This window comes from Bos mutus, chromosome 22 (genome assembly GCF_027580195.1).
Source record: "Bos mutus isolate GX-2022 chromosome 22, NWIPB_WYAK_1.1, whole genome shotgun sequence".
Lineage (NCBI taxonomy): Eukaryota > Metazoa > Chordata > Mammalia > Artiodactyla > Bovidae > Bos > Bos mutus.
In genome coordinates, this window is record NC_091638.1 from 71649064 (window position 1) to 71667040 (window position 17977).

Sequence of the window (17977 nt, forward strand, 5' to 3'; positions counted from 1 at the left end):
CCACAGAAACACTTGCTTACAGGCACACGCGGCTTGGCACACGTGCACTCGCCCGGCGGGAACGGCCCCAACCCTGCCCGTCTCCACCACGATCCTGCCGAGGAGCCGGGTACTCCTGCCCCTGGCCCTCGACGGTGGCCACACCACTCCCCTCCACATCACCTCCCCGGAACCCTCTCCCAGCAGCCCAGAGGACCCCACGGGGAAGACAGTTTCCTGCATCCTCCCCGCCAACACATCCAGTGCCCCATCCACCAGAGAGATCCCGTGCAGCCAAAGTCGGAATCAGAAAGGAAAAAGGACAAGATAAACAGCCTTCAGCCATGCCCGCTGGGATGTAACCACATCCCACAACATCCAAGGCTCCACGGCGCTAGAAGATTTATTGTCCTCTGACCGCATGTTCATTGATAATTCCCCAGCGCCACATGCCTGGTCCACTTGAGTGTGTGGGTATGTGTGTTAGTCTCTCAGTCGTGTCTGACTCTTTGCAACCCCATGGACTGTAGCTCTCCAGGCTCCTCTGTCCATGGAATTCTCCAGGCAAGAACACTAGAGTGGATTGCACTTCCCTTCTCCAGGGGATCTTCCTGACCCGGGGATCAAACCCCGGTCTCCCACACTGCAGGCAGGTTCTTGACCAACTGAGCCACCAGGGAAGCCCCTACTGGAGTGTAAGACAAAGCAATTCCAGGGAGAAACTGAACTCAGATGGAGCACTGGCCAACAGGTGATTAAACCCTGAGTGGGATCCCTCTCTGGTCCTGGAGAGAGGGGCTGTGGGGAGGGTCTGTGCCTTCAGCTGTAGCCTAGAAGCCTCTGTCCAGAGATGCCCGATCCCCTGGCACCCCTGCAGCTGAGCAGCTGGGCACCATGATTTACGAGGCAGCTGAGGTGGAAAGGTTGCCAGGAGCTGAGTTAAGCAACTTTTGGAGAAACATGGACAAAGAAATGGGAATAGGACTGAGGACCCGAGTTGAAAAAAACCTCAGCTCCAGAGAGCCCTCGATGGCCACTCCTATGTTACCAGTTCTCTCCCCCTAGCTGGAATCTGCTCCAAACTATGACAAAGGGTGGTGGTGACTGGTGGGGCTCCTGATGGCCTCAAACCCTGAGGACTTGCAAGACAGCCCTGCTCTGCTTCGGGCCAACAGAGGCTGGGTCCACCCGTTGGCTTCTCCTATCTCCCCCACCTGCCACCCAGCTCGCCTGTGCAGAGTCCCAGCCTCCCAGGCAGATGGCAAGGGGTGGCTGCAAAGGGCTTATGTATCCCCAAACCACAAGGCTGAGCCACCAATCAGGATAGGCAGAGGTGTGGCGGGTGTGCTTAAAGGACATGATCGTTCAATATTCACATCGGGGAGGCCTGAGGCTTCCTCTTAATGGACTCTCACTAGGACAGCATTCCAAGCAGGAGCTGAAGCGCTGGCAACTCCTGGGGAGGCAGCGAAAGAGGCCTCGGGGGGCACCCCGAGAATGACCTGGAAACAAGTGGCTGAGGAAGCACCAGGCGGTGTCCAGGTGGCGACCCCTGGGAAGTGCCGGTCCTTGGCCTGGACAAGTCAGCTGACCATCCGGGGCCTGGTAGGATGTGTCCTCCTCCGCCCCTCGTGCCGTGACACTGCAGCGTGGACACAGGGCAACAACTTTTTGCCTCGGGGACCAAGCTTGTGAAACGGGTTGCTGGCTACAGCAGATACTCCTATGGAATGCTGGAGAAACGGGCCTGGGTTCATGGAATCTGGCCTGCCAGTGTGAAGCTTTTGAGCCGTGGGGGATGTATTTCAGGCTCTGCAGCCCATTATTAGTAACTGGGCCCCAGTGGCAGAAAGTAAAGACCCTGGCAGCCACCCTCACTCATCTTCTCCACCTGGGTCGGCCCTTCAGGCAGAAGTGGGTCCTGGGGGATTTTTGCTACACCTGTCTGCTCTCAAGAGGCCCGCTCTGAGGGTGTCCATCATCCCTTCTCCTTGCCCCCGGCACCCCTCATGGGCCCCAGCCTCCTGCCATCCAGCCTCCACCTCCGCCACAGGACCACCCTGCCCCGTCTCCTCTCTGGTGACTCTGACCCGCTTGGCTTTCTTAAGGCCACGGCCCCCCAAAACACGGATATGGCTGCTGCCCACTCGCATCCTCTGAACCAGGAGCCAAAGTAAATTCTCAAGAGAAAACACACACGTCCAAGTCCTGCTCCCACCCGGGTACCCCAGATCTGCCAGCCACAGACACCTCCCAGCCCTGCGCGGCCACAGGCGCGTCTGCAGCCCTGGTGAAGGGCTTCCTCTTGTTCAGCCCACTCCTGCAGGGCTCTCCAGTGGCTGCGGCCACGCTCGGACCGTCCTCAGGAGACCTGGGGCCTGGTTCCAGCTCAGCAGCTGACTCACAATGTCAACAGATCCCACTTTCCCCACCAGGAGCCTTTACGCTCAGGGCTTCTAATTCCCTACGACAGGCCCTTCCTCCCCATTCACATTCCACGCTTCCATCTCCTCGGCCTCCCGCCCTGGTCTCTTCACCTGAGGATAATCCCTGACCCTTGGACAGGTCTTCACAAAGGGTTTCTGTGGGCACCATCTTTCATCCTCCGTGACCACCTTCCGATGTGGCTGTGAGAGGTAAAGTCACCTGTTCAAGGTCACACCAGCGAGACTGGAATTCAAGTCTTCTGGCTCCAAATGCACCGGACAACACTCCAGCTTTGAGGAAGCTCAGCAGCATCTCCAAGCACACACTTGGGATAATGAGTTGCCAGCCCCACCCTAGTCTCCTATACCCTCAGCCTGGTCTTTCTGGACTCCTAAAGGCCCAGCCTCATTTATTCTTCTCCTGCGATTCCACTTCCTCAAGAGATCCATAAAGACCTAACAATTTCCTCCCACATCCTAAGACTCCTCTGCGGGTGGGGTGGGGGTGGGTCTGTAAATTGCCCCTCTGTGAAGTAGGGCATATGTGATGCTGAGTGAGACCCTCATCTAGGGCTTCCCGAAGGATCGGTGAGGGCAGAAGCAACCCCAACAACACTCCTGGTGGCTGCAGACTCGTCTTTCAAACATGCTCCAAACGATCCTCTGGACCCAAAGGCTTCTGAGCATCACGGACACCATCACCCCAAGGAAAAGGCAGGGCCCGGGAACCACAGATGGCTGGAGCCCTACGCCTCCCCCTGCCCACCAACATGGCCCACCTCTCAGCTCTGCAAATGTCTCAGGACACATGTTCAGAGATAGAGAGCAGAGCTGAGAACTACCCACCCCTCCCCTCTTCCCCAAAGCTGGATGAATTCATGAGCCCAGGGTGATGGTAGCGCCTAGAGAGATCTCTGTCTGGGTCACCATCAGGGTCTTCAAAGTAGAAGCATCTCCTGGTACCTCTCTTCCATGTCCATTTAAAGGATACCAACCTTCTCCCAGACTTCTGCATTTCTCAGTCCCTAGTGTGCCCAGCAGACGTTAAAGGTGGATCTCTGTGCCAGAAGCAATACCCCTCATCATACCCAGAGTGGGAGGACAGGCATTCACCCTGCCCGTCCACCAGGGTCTGAGGGCCACAGATTCTCCCCTTGTAGGGCCGGGGTGCCCCAGCACTATGCTGTGCCAGGGCCATTTCTCACAGTCACGGCCAGCAACTCCTGCCATGCTGAGGACACAAATTCTTCAAGCCCCGGGTGCCATCACTCCAGACCATCTCAAGGCCAGAACCATTGGACACCTTACTAATGAGAGCACTTCCTCACACCCCTGCCGGGGGCACCACCATGCGCCCACCAGCTGGCCACCGCCACCCCAGCACGAGTCCAATTGCTCTGCCCATCACCTGCCCGCACAGAGGGCTGCGCCCGCCTCACACCTGGGCGGCCACCACCACACCAAGGTGGGGGTGAGTCTCTTTCTGACACCCGTGCCAGGAAAACCACGCTGCTCGGGCCAGACCCACGCTGCCCACGCCCACGCCACGGGTGTCACCCTTCCCACATCGGTGCCAGGGGCTCCACGGATCCCACACCTGTCACGGGCGCGCGCGGCAGCCGCACCTCCGCCTGCGGACCCGTCGGGCGGGCCATCGCGCGCCCTGGACACTGCCCAGCTGCCGCGCCGCTCTCACCGCACCCGAGCCCGGGGCCCGGCCGGCCGCGCCCGCGTCCCCCTTTACCTCCAGCCCGCCTCAGGGCTCGGCCCGCCGCCACCACCGCGACCGCCACCTCCATCCTGGGCTCCCCAAGGCCCCGATTCACTAACGCCGCTTCCGCAGGGCGCCGGCGCCGGCGCGAAGGCCACCTCCGCCCCCCGGGGGACGCTGCGTCCTTTACGTAAACCCCACTCCGCCGCCAGCGGTGACCATGGCGACGGCCGTGGGGTGGCAGCGCCCTCTGGTGCCAGGGAGGGGAGTGGCGCCGAGGCCAGAGGGAGCGGAGTCTTTCGCGGGCTCGGGCCCGGCGCGTGGGGGCGGTGGGCTCCGGGCTTCTGCCGCCGCTGGGGCTTCGTGGGCGGCCGGGAGGGGCACGACCCGCCGCGCGGCATGCGGGGAAGGGAGCCGCCTGGGTCCCCCTCCTGCAGGCCCCGCGTGACCGGGTTTAGCGTGGGAGAGGGGGAAAAAAAAAGCGTGTAGGATCACTGGAGAACTGGTTCATTTGTGGGGAGGAAAGAGGGAGCTGGATTCCACCTCCTCCGGGTGCAGAGCGCTCCTCGGAGTAAGGGGGATGGGGGGCGGTCAGAGCACATCTTCACCATCTGTGTCCTCTAGCCCTTCACCCTGCTGGGGCCCAGCATAGCTCCTGGCTTCCAAAAGGGCTCTTGGTCAATTTTGAATTCCTGGCAAATGAAGAAAATTGCCCTTCCTCTTCTGCTTCACACGCATCCATTCATTTCCTCAACACACCTTCCCTGAGAGCCAGCCTTGAGCAGGGAGCGCCACTGTCCGCGTGCCTTGTGCTAAGCTGGGGGAGTGAGTGGGCACAAAGATGAGCAGATCCCAGGCCCAGCCCTCCAGGAGTTGGATCTCAGGGGTACCAGACCATCAGAGTACAGGGTGCTTGCGGTGTAGAGCTCAGCGGAGACGGCCGGCGGTGGAGCTCTTAGACGGACCTTTAAGCAAGCCCTGGGGGAGGGAGTTAGGTCTGAAGGCCAAGAGGACCCAGCTGGGTCTCAAAGCTGGAGTAGAATTCAGAGCAAAGAGGGGAGCCGCATATTTCAGCGAGGGGAGTGCCTCTAAAGTGTTGTCGGGGGCCCTGTTGTCATCCCAAGGAAACAGGGTGACCCACAGCAGTTTGGTGTAAGTGGGAGCTATGTGAAGGGGAACTGAAGTGGACCACCCTCCTGAAAATTTTCTGGACTTTTGCTTTAAAGTGAGACTGAGTCCAGGGCAGCCTTCCTCTCTTGAAGCATGTGGGAGCTACTTCTGGAAGGAGTTCTGTATTATCCATGGTTATTTTGAAGGCAAACTCCAGTTTGCTTTAAAAAAATAAAAATGGAGGCAGGGAGGACAAATACTGGATTGGATACCTTAGGGGACTCAAGAAAGAGATGGACCTTCCCAGCCTCAAGAAGAGCAGGGTATCAGGGAGGATTTAAGGACTGATTGTAGCATAGCAATTCAGGGACCTTCTGTCTAGATCACTGCAATGAATCAGAATCAAAACTGCCAAATTTAATGTTTCCTTGGTTCAAAGTTCTAGATTCCCAAAAGAAAGAGTTTTGTTGGTCTAGCTTGGGCCGTGGTCAATCGTAGCAGCTACATTCCACCCCCTTAGCTGCACAGTGTATACAGATTCACACATGTATGCGCACGCACACACACACACACACACACACACTCCTCCTCCCATTCATTCAGAGTCATCTTCACCAAACAATATTGTGTTCCAGTATTCCCTGGTCAGCTACCTCCAGACTTGATGTCATAATCAAGATCCAAGTTCAAGATCTTCAAGGTGATGTCCATGTACATTTCTCCTCAAGGTTATGGTGATTCCATCTGAGCACCTAACAACTGAGTTAACAGGTACTTTTAACTACCACCAACATGTTCTCTGAATTCTTGATGCTCACAGGCTGGCAACAGCAGCATGGCGGGGGGTTGCTTGTGAGAAATGCAGAATCTCAGGCCCCCACATCTCAGCAGGTTGGCATGATCCCTCAGTGTTATGTATGCACATTGCCATTTGAGAAGTGCTGCTGTTCCAAATACGGATGGAAAGGAAAAGGAAATACATGAAAAATGTGTTTTAATGGTGATCGTTGCTGTTTAAAAAGAAAAACAGGAGGGGTTATTTATTTAATCTTCAGCAACTCCAGTAACCAACAAGATAGTGGCTGCAGTCTTTATTTTTGCAACTGTTTGCAAACTCCTAAAAGGTGTTTATGACTTCTTTCCTCTAACTCCTGCCTGCATCTCATTTTTCTGGTGGACTGACCGAGCCTCCATCCTTGAAGTTGTGTGTGAGTCGCTCAGTCGTGTCCGGCTCTTTGCGACCCCATGGACTGTAGCCCGCTAGGCTCCTCTGTCCATGGGATTCTCCAGGCAAGAACACTGGAATGGGTTGCCATTTCCTGCTCCAGGGTCCATCCTCAAGGCCCTGAGCTATTGGTGATCCTGACTGTAAAGCATGTCCGCCTTTACCGTAGGGCGTGGGGGCATAGGAGGTACTCCATGGGGACCCTGCGTTCCACCCATATCACTCCTATGTGTGTGTGTATGTCTGTGTGTGTGTGTGTGTGTGAGATGAGGATCCCCAAGTGGCCTGGTGGTAGTCCCAGGCTCCAATTCAGCGGAACCGTTATTGTGCCCCCTGGTGGAAACGTCCCTCCCTTTAGTTCTGAAACCACCAGACAGTCGAAACTCAAGAATTGCCTGAACGGAAGGCAGGCAGCAGACATTTTGACACTGGTGAAACTCTCATCACCGCATCCACCCCTAGTTGTGAGACCCTTTGGAAGGAATGTACCCTACCAGACGTCTGGTTCAGAGCACATGTTCCCTGGGGGCCTTACCTGGTCCAGCCACCAGGCTGCTCCCTCTCCAACATCCCATCTGCCCTTCCTGCTGAAAGCCATCAGCCCCGGTTCTGACAGAGTCTGGCCAGGTGTTCTTGTAGACGGCCACCAGAGCTGTGAGCAGACTGGAGTCAGGGAGGAGGCCAAGACTGAGGGCTTCAGGATGGGCGACGAGCCATAGGTTGGTCCCGGTCCAGCTGCCGGGCTGTGTTCCCTCAGCTCGGTGCCAAATTCCCCCTCTGGTCTCAGTTTCCCTCTGGGTCCCAGTGGGGATAATAACATGGCTCCTCCTTCCAGGGGGGGTATGTGGATTAACTAATTAATGAGCGTGACATCGTCTGCTTCTGCAAAGGGGCTGATTAAATGCTGAGTGTTGTTATTAGAGCGATGAGGGTGTGTGACAGGCAGAGTCAACTGCAGACAGATCTACTCCCCTCGCTCGCCTCCTCCCCGCCCCGTTCCTCCGTCTGCCCTACACTCTGCAAGCTGAACATCTTGCAAGACAAAACCAAGATGATTTTTGGCACCCCAAAGACGGTGTCTAAGTTTTGCGTGTTTCCCCTGTACTGGAATGTGAGTCACGGCCCAGCTCCGTAGAGTAATCTGTCTCCGACAGCTGGCACAGCTGTGCCCTGCCTCAGACTCTCGGCTCCCAGCAGCTGCAGGGTGGGATGGCTCGGCCAGTGATTGCGTCGGGTTAGAGCTGCCTGCAGAAAGACAACTGCAGCATTCCTGAGCTGGGCACCAACCCCCTGACTGCACTGCCCCATGGTCCCAGTGACTGAGTGATTGCCTTTCCTCACAGCCCGAGGGAGGGAAAGTCAATGTGGCCTACTGGCTTAAGGCTTAAGTGGGAATTCAGAGCATGCAGCGTTTTAAAGTATAAAATATCTGCTCATGGCTGCTGGAGATCCAATGACTACATTTTAGCTTGGATGCAGGGTATAGGATAAGGCATGAAATCAGCTCTGGGCATGGGACTTTAGTTTGTTCCCAGATGCCCAAGTCCTGAGTGAAATAGTGAATGTGACTTTCCCAGTAGTCAGTGTGGAATCCTTGCCCACTCACCTGTGCTGGGTCCCCCATCTCTGAGTGTTGTAGGATGCTGGCTCCCACCCAGAATCCCGGCACCCATGGTGGGGCGGATGGGAAGGAATGTCTTAGTCCCACCACCAGGGAAACAGCTGACAACGATGGGCCATGTTGTTTACCCAAATAGCACAAACTCTACCTGCGGAGGGGAGAGAAAAGCTCTGGAGGCTGAGCTGTCAGACTCCCACAGGGAGAGAAATTAGCCAGTTTTGAGGTCTAGGGAATGAATGCATGTGAACTGTGGTTTGGGACACCTGAGCCAGCTCAGGATCACCCAGAGTTTCTCATGGCAGGATTTTCAGCCCTTTTCCCCACTAAAAATTGCTGCTCTCCTGCCTTCTTGATCCTCATACTATGAGATATAGGAATGGGTCATGGGGGCAGATAGCCTGGAAGTGGGGGCTGGACCCACAAAGATTAAAATCAGCTACCACTGGGATGTGCTGAGGTCTTGTGCAAGAAGCAAGTCGTCCCCTCCCACCGAAGGGAGCCTGCCACCCATGCCTTTTACCTGAGTGAGTAGCATTTGCAATTAGAGTCTCGACACATCTGTATGGCGATGGAGTGATAACGGTGGAGATACTGGAGGAAGTGAGAGTGCTGGTGGTCCAGTGGTGGTGTTGATGGGGAGAAAGGACCGATGGCTTCCAAGGTGGTCGTTCTGGAAATGTTTTCGCTTCCCACCTCATCCTCCATTCACTTGGGTATCACTAGTGCTTTCACTGTAATGCCCAGAGGATTGGGGGATCCTTGCATCTCATTAAACCAGCCTATTTGTAAGTATCTGCTCCCTAACGGGCATTGTAGTAACTAGTTTTTCTCCTTGGGGCACTAAGGAGCTATGGGATTATAAACACAGATGTCTCAGGAGAAAGACTGCATGCTTATTGACTAGTGTGACTCATCTGCACTTTCTGGACAATAATAACAAGAGTAGAGAGTCCCCTTGAGGGTGTTCATCCATCCATCTACCCACTCAGCCACCCACTTATTCTCTCACCTCCTCTTCACCCACATATTCACCCACCTACCCATTCACCCACTCACCTTCTTACACCCAGTCTGTCCGTTGCCCACCTACCTACCTACCCACCCACTCACTCCTCCATTCACCCACCCATCCATCCACTCATCCACAAATTCATCAGTCCATCCATCCATATATCCATTCATCTATCTGTCCATCAACTCTTCAACCTCTCCACCTATCCAACTATGTCCTAAATCTTGTCCAATTTATCGTCCCTCCTAAATATCTTTGCAACTACCCACTTCTGTCCATTTCTACCAGTACCATCCAGGTATGGGCCACTCTTACGTCTCTTCAGGGCCACTGCCACAGGCTCCTAACTGCTCCCACTTCTCATCCAGTTTTCCACCCAACAGATAAAGCAACCTCCTATAAATGAACACCAGATAACATCATGTCACTGCTTAAAGCCTTGCTGTGGTTTCTTATCGCTCTTAGAATACAGACCCCAATTTTTGTTGGGTATACAGTAAAGTGTACAGATGATGAGTTTCCCCATATGTGTATACCTGTGATCACACCCAGATTAACACACAGAGTATTTCCAGTTCTTTGTGCTCATAAAAGTCAGTTACCCCACCCCCCGATGTAGACACTAATTGTATGTGTACACCTTCAGTTCAGTTCAGTCGCTCAGTCGTGTCCGACTCTTTGCAACCCCATGAACTGCAGCACGCCAGGCCTCCCTGTCTGTCACCAACTCCCGGAGCTCACTCAAACTCACGTCCATCGAGTCGGTGATGCCATCCAGCCATCTCATCCTCTGTCTTCCCCTTCTCCTCCTGCCCCCAATCCCTCCCAGCATCAGAGTCTTTTCCATTGAGTCAATCCTTTGCATGAAGATTTGAAGGTGGCCAAAGTATTGGAGTTTCAGCTTTAGCATCATTCCTTCCAAAGAACACCCAGGATTGATCTCCTTTAGAATGGACTGGTTGGATCTCCTTGCAGTCCAAGGGACTCTACACCTTAGGTTTGTCTGTTTCTGAACTTCCTACAGATGGAATCATAGAGCATGGACTCTTTTGTGTCTGGCTTCTTTTGAGAAACATTATGTCTGTGAGATTCATCCATGTTATTATGTGTACCAGTAGTTCACCGTTTTTTATGGCTGTGTGATATTTCATTAGGGTTTTCCTGGTGGCTCAGCAGTAAAGACTCCACTTGCCAATGCAGGAGATGCGAGTGTGATCCCTAGGTCAGGAAGATGCCCTGGAAAAGAAAATGGCCACCCACTCGAGTATTCTGAACAGAGGAGCCCTGTGGGCTACAGTCCATGGGGTGGCAAAAGAGTAGGATACAACTTAGCAACTAAACAACCACAATGCAACAATATTTCATTAGATAAGTATACTATGATTTGTTTGTTTATTCTGCCTTGTGGCTTTTTCCAGCTAGGGGCTCTAGTGGATAAGGCTGCTACATTCTTGTAAAAGTCTTTAGTGGATATTGCACTTCTTTCTCTTGGGTTGGGGGTGGACAGGATAATGACCCGTAGTGATGTCCATGTCCTAATCCCCAGAACTTGTATGTTTAAGTATAATGTGTGTTTGCATGCTAAGTCGCTTCAGTTGTGTCCGACTCTTTGAGACCATAGCCTGCCAGGCTCCTCTGTCCATTGGATTCTCCAGGCAAGAACACTGGAGTGGGTTGCCATGCCCTCCTCCAGAGAACTTTCCTTACCCAGGGATTGAACCTGAAAATCTTATATTTCCTGCATTGGCAGGCAGGATCCTTACCGCTAGTGCCACCTGGGAAGCCCTCAAGTATAATACAAAAGGGAATTCAGGTTGCAGGTGGAATTAAGGTCTCTAATCAGCTGATCTTGAGATAGAGAGATTATCCTAGATTATCCGGGTGGGCTCTGTGTAATCAAAAGCTTCCTTATAAGTAGGAGAGGGAAGCTAGGTGAGAGGAACAGAGAGATGACAGTGAGAGAAAGACTTGACCAGCCATTACTGGCTTTGAAGATGAGCCAAGGAACTGGGAAAGGCAAGGAAACAGGTTATCCTTCTAGAGCCTCTAGAAGGAACACAGGCTTGCTGATACCTTGATTTTAGCCCAGTGAGACCCATTTTGGACTTCTGACCTTCAGAACTATAAGATAAATATTTGTTTTAAGCCACCAAGTTTGTGTCAGTTTATTATAGCAATAGAAAGCTAATACAGATAGATGTGAGATTTCCTGGTGGTCCAGTGGTTGAGACTCCTCCTCCCAATGCAAGGAACACAGGTTTGATCCCTGGTGGGGGAACTAAGATCCCATGTACCTTGGGGCAACTAAGCCCACTCCCCACAACTACTGAGCCCACGCTCTAAAGCCTGTGCTCCACAAGACAAGCCTTCAAGCCACAACTGGAGAAAGCTTGAGCATTGCAACAGAGAGCTGTGCACCACAATGAAGAGCCAATGAAGCCCCCCCACCCCCACCACCTCCCGCCAAAAAAAAAAATACAGGTAGATACTTAGGAGTGGAACTGGTGGAACTGCTTGATCATAGGATGGACCCTCAGATTCTTCTTCATGCCACCATCCAGCATGACTGGCCCTGCCAACATGTCTGCCCACATCTTGGGCCACTCTCTTCTCTTCTGTCCATCTTCCAGCCAGGCAAGCCTATCATGATGTTCCTCAGAGGTGTCCCTTGCGTGTGCTCTTCCCTCTGCCAGGGTGGCCCTCCCTCTCTCTTGAGCTATCAGGGCTCAAGATGCTTCCTCAAGGGAAGGAGGTTAAGTTCCCAATTACTGATGGGCTCTCCAAGCACTCTGGTTTTTTCCTTCAGGCCACTTCCCAAGGTTTCTTGTTTAGCTGCTAAGTCATGGCAACTCTTCGCAAACCCATACTGCAGTGCACCAGGCTTCCCTGTCCTTCACTATTTACCAGAGTTTTCTCAAACTCATGTCCACTGAGTCAGTGATGCCATCTAACCATCTTATTCTCTGTCATCCCCTTCTCCTCCTGCCCTCAATCTTTCCCAGCATCAGGGGTCTTTTCCAATTACTTGGCTCTTCGCATCAGGTAGTCAAAGTACTAGAGTTTCTGCTTCAGCATCAGTCCTTCCAATGAATATTCAGGGTTGATTTCCTTTAGGATTGACTGGTTTGATCTCCTTGCGTGCTGCACTCCATGGACTCACAGAGTCCTACACAACTTGGTGACTGAACAACAATTTATTTAAGTAGCTGAGTTTGCCCCCCATCCTTACGCAGCACCCTATCCACAGACTAGAAGCTCCCTCTGGATAGGGATTGGGTCACTCTCATGTCCTTAGCACACAGCTCCACTGCCTGGCACATAGTAGGCCCACAGCAGCTAATGGCTCCCTGTTGAATGAATGAACTTCTGTTTGATAGGGATGGGGAGATGTCTGGGTACCGTGAGGATGTCAGAGCAAGTGTGGAGAGGGGGATGGAAGAGGAAGAAAGGAGACAGGAGGAGAGACAGAAACACACACCCCAGAGACCATCGAGCCCCAGATTCTACCCTCAATTTCAGTCTCATTTCACCGGCATCCCCAGGGCAAGAAGACTCTTGAAAACCATCCATGTGAATCAAATGCACAGGAGGGAAATGCTGATCTCTTAGTGAGAAAGGTCCTGTATTCCTTTAAAGACAGCTCGATGCCTTTCCAGGGACCTGTGACTCATACCTACTGCCTTGGAAACAGTCGGCCTGGCCCCTGAGGAAGGAGGGGTATTATACATAAGTCTGGAGCTGACCGAGACCCCAAGGTGGGTGGTGAGTTTCTCAAGGCCACCCCCCCCACACAAACGTGTTAGAATCAGAGCTGGGATCTGAAACTGGAGCTCTTGACTCCCAGCTCGCTGGTGGGGTGGCGTAGGGTTGCCAGATTTAGCAAATTAAAAAACAGGATGCCCGATTCAATTTGAATTTCAGATGAACAACAAAAATTTTTTTTTAGTGTAAGTGTGTCCCAAGTGTTATATGAGACATACTTATACTAAATAATTATTGTTGTTCATCTGAAATTCAAATTTAACTGGGCATCCTGTATTTTATCTGGCAATGGGTGGAGAGTAGGACTGCAGGGAGGAGGCAGGGGAGCATTTAATCCCTGCTTCACTACCAAACAGGCCTATCTGGGGACCTGAGTCCCCATGCTCTCTAGAAAACACAGAGCCTGTTTGTCCCCTGGGCAGAGGTGGCCACCTGACCTCTTTGGCTTCCTTAACTCACCGGCTTCAGCCTCGGAGCAGACCCCGGCCTTCTGCCAGGACACTGGTTCTCAACTCAGAACCTTAGAATTATCTGCCCAGGCTGCACCCCAGGCCAATGACAGCAGGCTCTCTGGGGATTGCACTCAGGCATCAGGAGCTCTCAAAGCTCCCCAGGCGACTCCAGCGGGCAGCCGAGGTTGAGAACCACTGTGTAGCAGGACCCGCTTGCTCCTCAGATGCTGAGGGCGTGTTAGTTCTGCTTTTGCCTCCTGGAAGAGCCTTGGGAACCACCACAGTCTCAGCCGCTGCCCTTTACAAAGCAGCGTGCCTCAGGCCCTTCTGCCCTGGGCTTCTCTCAGCCCTTTCCGGTTGATTCTGAGGAGTTCTCCTTTCAGATGATGGCAGTTCCCGTTACCCATGGCTCAACAGGAAGGCAGGAGTGGGGACCCCCACCCCCACCCCACCCCTGTTCTGGGATCCATGTGCCCCTACTGGGATCTGGAGCAACCAGAGAGCCTCTTGGGGATCCAGGGTCAAGGCCAGGCAGAAAGCAGGTTATTCTCTGAGCTGATTCTTTGAGCCCCATCCTTGCGGCTGGGTTGGCTCTGTCTGCTGTGGGTATCTGTTGCCCCTCCATTCTTCTCCCCAGAGCAAACAGTGCGCATGTGCTTACTTTTCTCTCTGTGTCTATCTTCCCCACTAGACCAGCTCCAGGAGGGCAGGGGACAGGTCTGTCTTCTCAGTCCCCAGATCTTGGTTGGTGGCTGGAGCAGGGGCTCCATGAATATTTATGTTCACTGGTGGATGAACCCTTAGCATTTATGAATTCTTACCCTGCCCTTGTACAGATAAGGAAACAGAGGCACAGAGAGGGGCAGGGACCTCCCCCAGGTTGTACAACGGGATGCAAGCTGAGTGAGGACTAAAACTCAAGGCTCTGATTCCCATTCTGGGGCTCTTTCCACTCAGGAGGGCCCCCACATCTACTCCTGCCCAAGTCACCCCTCTCAGCCCTGTTCTGAGTCATCAGCTTCTCCTTTCAAGCTCTTCTATGGACAGACAGACAGACACATATGCATACACACACACACTATATCCTGTCTGGAGGCTTCCCTTCTGGAAAGGGTCAGGGGGCCCCTGACAGTGGGTGAAGACGCAGGCAAAGGTGGGAGCAGACATGTATTCTGTAGAAAACACCGGAAGTCCTTCTAGCTGAAGCCTCCTCTACCAAACAGACTCCAATGAAGAGGCCTGCCAGGTGTGCAAAGACTTCTGTGTAGACAGGCTTTGCAGGGTGGACCTTGCCCTCCCCCTACCTCCTCTCACCTTGGAAGAAAGACTGAGCTGTCCCCAAGCTCAAAGAGCCTCCTTCTCCCTAGAGCAGCCCCCAGCTTGAAGATCCACAAGCAGGATTTGGAGCCGAGTAGAGCCAACCCACACACCCCTTTCCTGGATGTGAGACCCTCATTGAGGTTCAGGTTCCTGATCAAGAAAATAATAATATTGCCCTGGACAGGCAGTGGTGAAGATGATTCGCAGGGTGCTGAGCTTCCTGTTACATGCTAGGCCAAGGCGCTTTCCCAGAGCCTCTGCCCTGGGCTCCCAGCGACATTCTAAGCTGCACATGAACACAGTTAGCAGGAATTCAATGCTGACCCCCTAATTGGACAAATCGATATCATCAGTCCCTTCCTGAGCTGTGAATCAGAAGATGGCCTTTTTGGTAATTTCATGAATGATGATGGCTTCCCAATGGGCTCCAAAGAGACGGAGCTCCTTTCAGAGACTTCCCTGCCTTTTAAAAAATTTATTTTATTGAAATATAGTTGATTTACAATGTTGTGTTAATTTATACTGCACAGCAAAGTGATTTATACATATAATGTTCTTTTTCATAGTCTTTTCCATTATGGTTTAATCACAGGATATCTGATGCAAAGGGCCGACTCATGGGAAAATACCGTGATGCTGGGAGAGATTGAAAGCAAAAGGAAAAGGGGGCAGCAGAGGATGAGATGGTTAGATAGCATCACAACTCAGTGGACATGAATCTGAGCAAACTCCTGAGTGAAGGACAGGGAAGCCTGGCGTGCTGCAGTCCGTGGGGTCGCAAGGAGTCGGACACGACTTAGCAGCTGAAAAACAACAACAAAAAAAGCTGAATATAGTTCCCTGTGCTATACAGGAGGACCTTGATGCTTTCCCTGACTTTTGAAGTCACGTCAAGAAGATAAGCAAGCATTTGCACCGCAGGACACTGGAGGCAGGTTTGCAATGGGTCTTCCTGGGAAGGTAGATGTCAGAGGAGACAGAACCTGACAGACTTCAGTGGGCAGGATGAACCCCAGAAACCTCAGGGATGGCATTTGCTCTCAGACATCTGTTTCTTAGTAGTTTAAAAAAACACGCGTGTGTGTGTGGTGGTGAAATATTTGTTGTTGTTGTTGTTCAGTCGCTAAGTCGAGTCTGTCACTTTGTGACGTTATGGACTGCAGCATGCCAGGCTTCCCTGTCCTTCATAATCTCCTGGAGTTTGTTCAGATTCATGTCCATTGAGTCAGTGATGCTGTCTAACCATCTTATCCTCTGCCGCCCCTCTCCTTTTGCCTTCAATCTTTCCCAGCATCAGGGTCTTTTCCAACAACGCTTTAAGCCATTTCTAAGTGTATGGTTCAGTGGTGGTAAATGCATTCACATTATTGTGCAACCGTCTCCAGAATTTTTCTGTTCCCTCATAGTTCAGTTGATAAAGAATCGGCCTGCAATACAGGAGACCCTGGTTTGATTCCTAGGTTGGGAAGAAGGGATAGGCTACCGACTCCAGTATTCTTGGGCTTCCCTTGTGGCTCAACTGGTAAAGAATCTGCCTGCAATGCGGGAGACCTGGGTTCAATCCTTGGGTTGGGAAGATCCCCTGGAGAAGGGAAAGGCTACCCACTCCAGTATTCTGGCCTGGAGAATTCCATGGACTGTATAGTCTATGGGGTCATGAAGAGTCGGACACAACTGAGCGACTTTCACATCCTGAAACTCTATATCCATTCAACGGGGACTCCTCATTTCCCTCTCTCCTCAGCCCCTCCCAACCTCTCTCCTACTTTCTGTCTGGATGAATTTGACTGTACTAGGTACTTCCTATAAATGGCATCGTGCAGTGTTTTTCCTTCTGTGTCTGGCTTATTTTGCTCAGCATATTTTCAAGGTTCATCTATGTTGTAGCGTATATCAGAATTTTCTTCCTTTTTAAGGCTAAATAATATACTGTCATATATATAGACCACATTTCATCCATCAGTGGGCATTTGAGTTGTTTCTACCTTTTGGTAGTAATAATGCTATGAACGTGGATGTACAAAAATATTGGTCAAGTCCCACTTTCAATTATTTTGGGTATGTATCCACGTCAAGATATAAACTGAGGCATGTTAAATTTTTTAAGAATTGAAAAAAATGGATTCAAATCAGGCAGCAGTCAATCTAGCAGACGGAAAGGAGCCCCGAGGAGCTGAACAGAAGGAAAGACTTGTGGGCAGAAGGGAATGGGAACAAGCAAGTTACACGAGGCAAAGAAAGTGGGTTGGTTATTGCAAAACTACTTTCCTTCCGGGCTTGGCAGGGGTCAGTCAGGCAGATGACCTAACTAACGCTGATCAGACAATTCCTGATTGACTGGTTTAAGATTCCATTTCCGGGAGAGCCAAAACTGTCATTCAGCCTCAGCTTGGTGACATGGGCTTTAGCATGAACAGCTTTATTTTGGTCCTGTTACCTTGTTTTTAACACCCAGAAGCAGGCTTGCTGGATCATATGCTAATTTTACTTTAGACTTTTTGAGGAACTGTCATGCTGTTCTCCATAGCAGCTGCACGTTTGATACTCCCATCAGTAATGCCCCGGGGTTCCAGTTTCTCCACATCCATGCGAACACTTGTTTTCTGGTGGGCAACTTATTTGCTCATTTGTTTCTGCTTGTTTTATATTTTGCTTTGCCGAAACACTTACTTGCTTTGTTTTTATTTCTTCTATTTTTTGTTTGTGTGTGGGGGTGTTTTGTTTTGGCCATACCACATGGCCTGTACGGTCCAAGTTCCCTGACCAGGGATTCAGCCTGGACCCTTGGCAGTCAGAGCACAGAGTCCTGCTGTGAACATTGGTCTCTAGGTCTTGGTGAGCACACGTGTGCACCCATTTCTGTTGAATACTTTCCTAGGGATAGATTTGCTGAGTCATAGGATATATGTATGTTAGGTTTGGTCAGTTCTTCCAGTTTCACAAAGTGGCTCTACCGATTTACAGTCCTGCCAACCATGTATGAGAGTTCCTGTTGCTCCACATCCTTGCTAACACTTGGTATGATCTCTCCTTTCTGTTTTAATAGACTTTCCAGCCACTTTTTTAAAATTTAGGAATGTGACCCAATTTGTCTCCTTTCCCACCTCCTGTAATGACTCCATTGGTCAGAGCTGATAGCCCTGGGCTGGCCCCCAGTCTGAAGGCACCTCTATGTGGACCGCACAGAAGGTCAGTTAACTCCCTGGTGGGGGTTCATCTAAGCTTCACCCCATGGAATCATTCTATAATAAGTATTCAGTGCTGTGATTCAAAAGAAGTATACCCTTGGTCATTCATATGACTAAAATATATTTTTCCTGTATTTGGTTCCCGTCCAGGGTTCTTGGCTCACAGCTCCC

At 51.8% G+C, this 17977-nt stretch overlaps 1 protein-coding gene across 1 annotated transcript in view; it reads right to left on the reverse strand.

Annotated features, from left to right (window-relative positions):
* Positions 1 to 4285, reverse strand: part of DAGLA (diacylglycerol lipase alpha) — a 66459-nt gene extending 62174 nt beyond the window's left edge. The window contains exon 1 of the mRNA XM_070360478.1: positions 4150 to 4285. The gene's annotated coding sequence lies outside the window, so the exon portion shown is untranslated. The remainder of the gene's footprint in view (positions 1 to 4149) is intronic.
* Positions 4286 to 17977: the final 13692 nt, after the last annotated feature.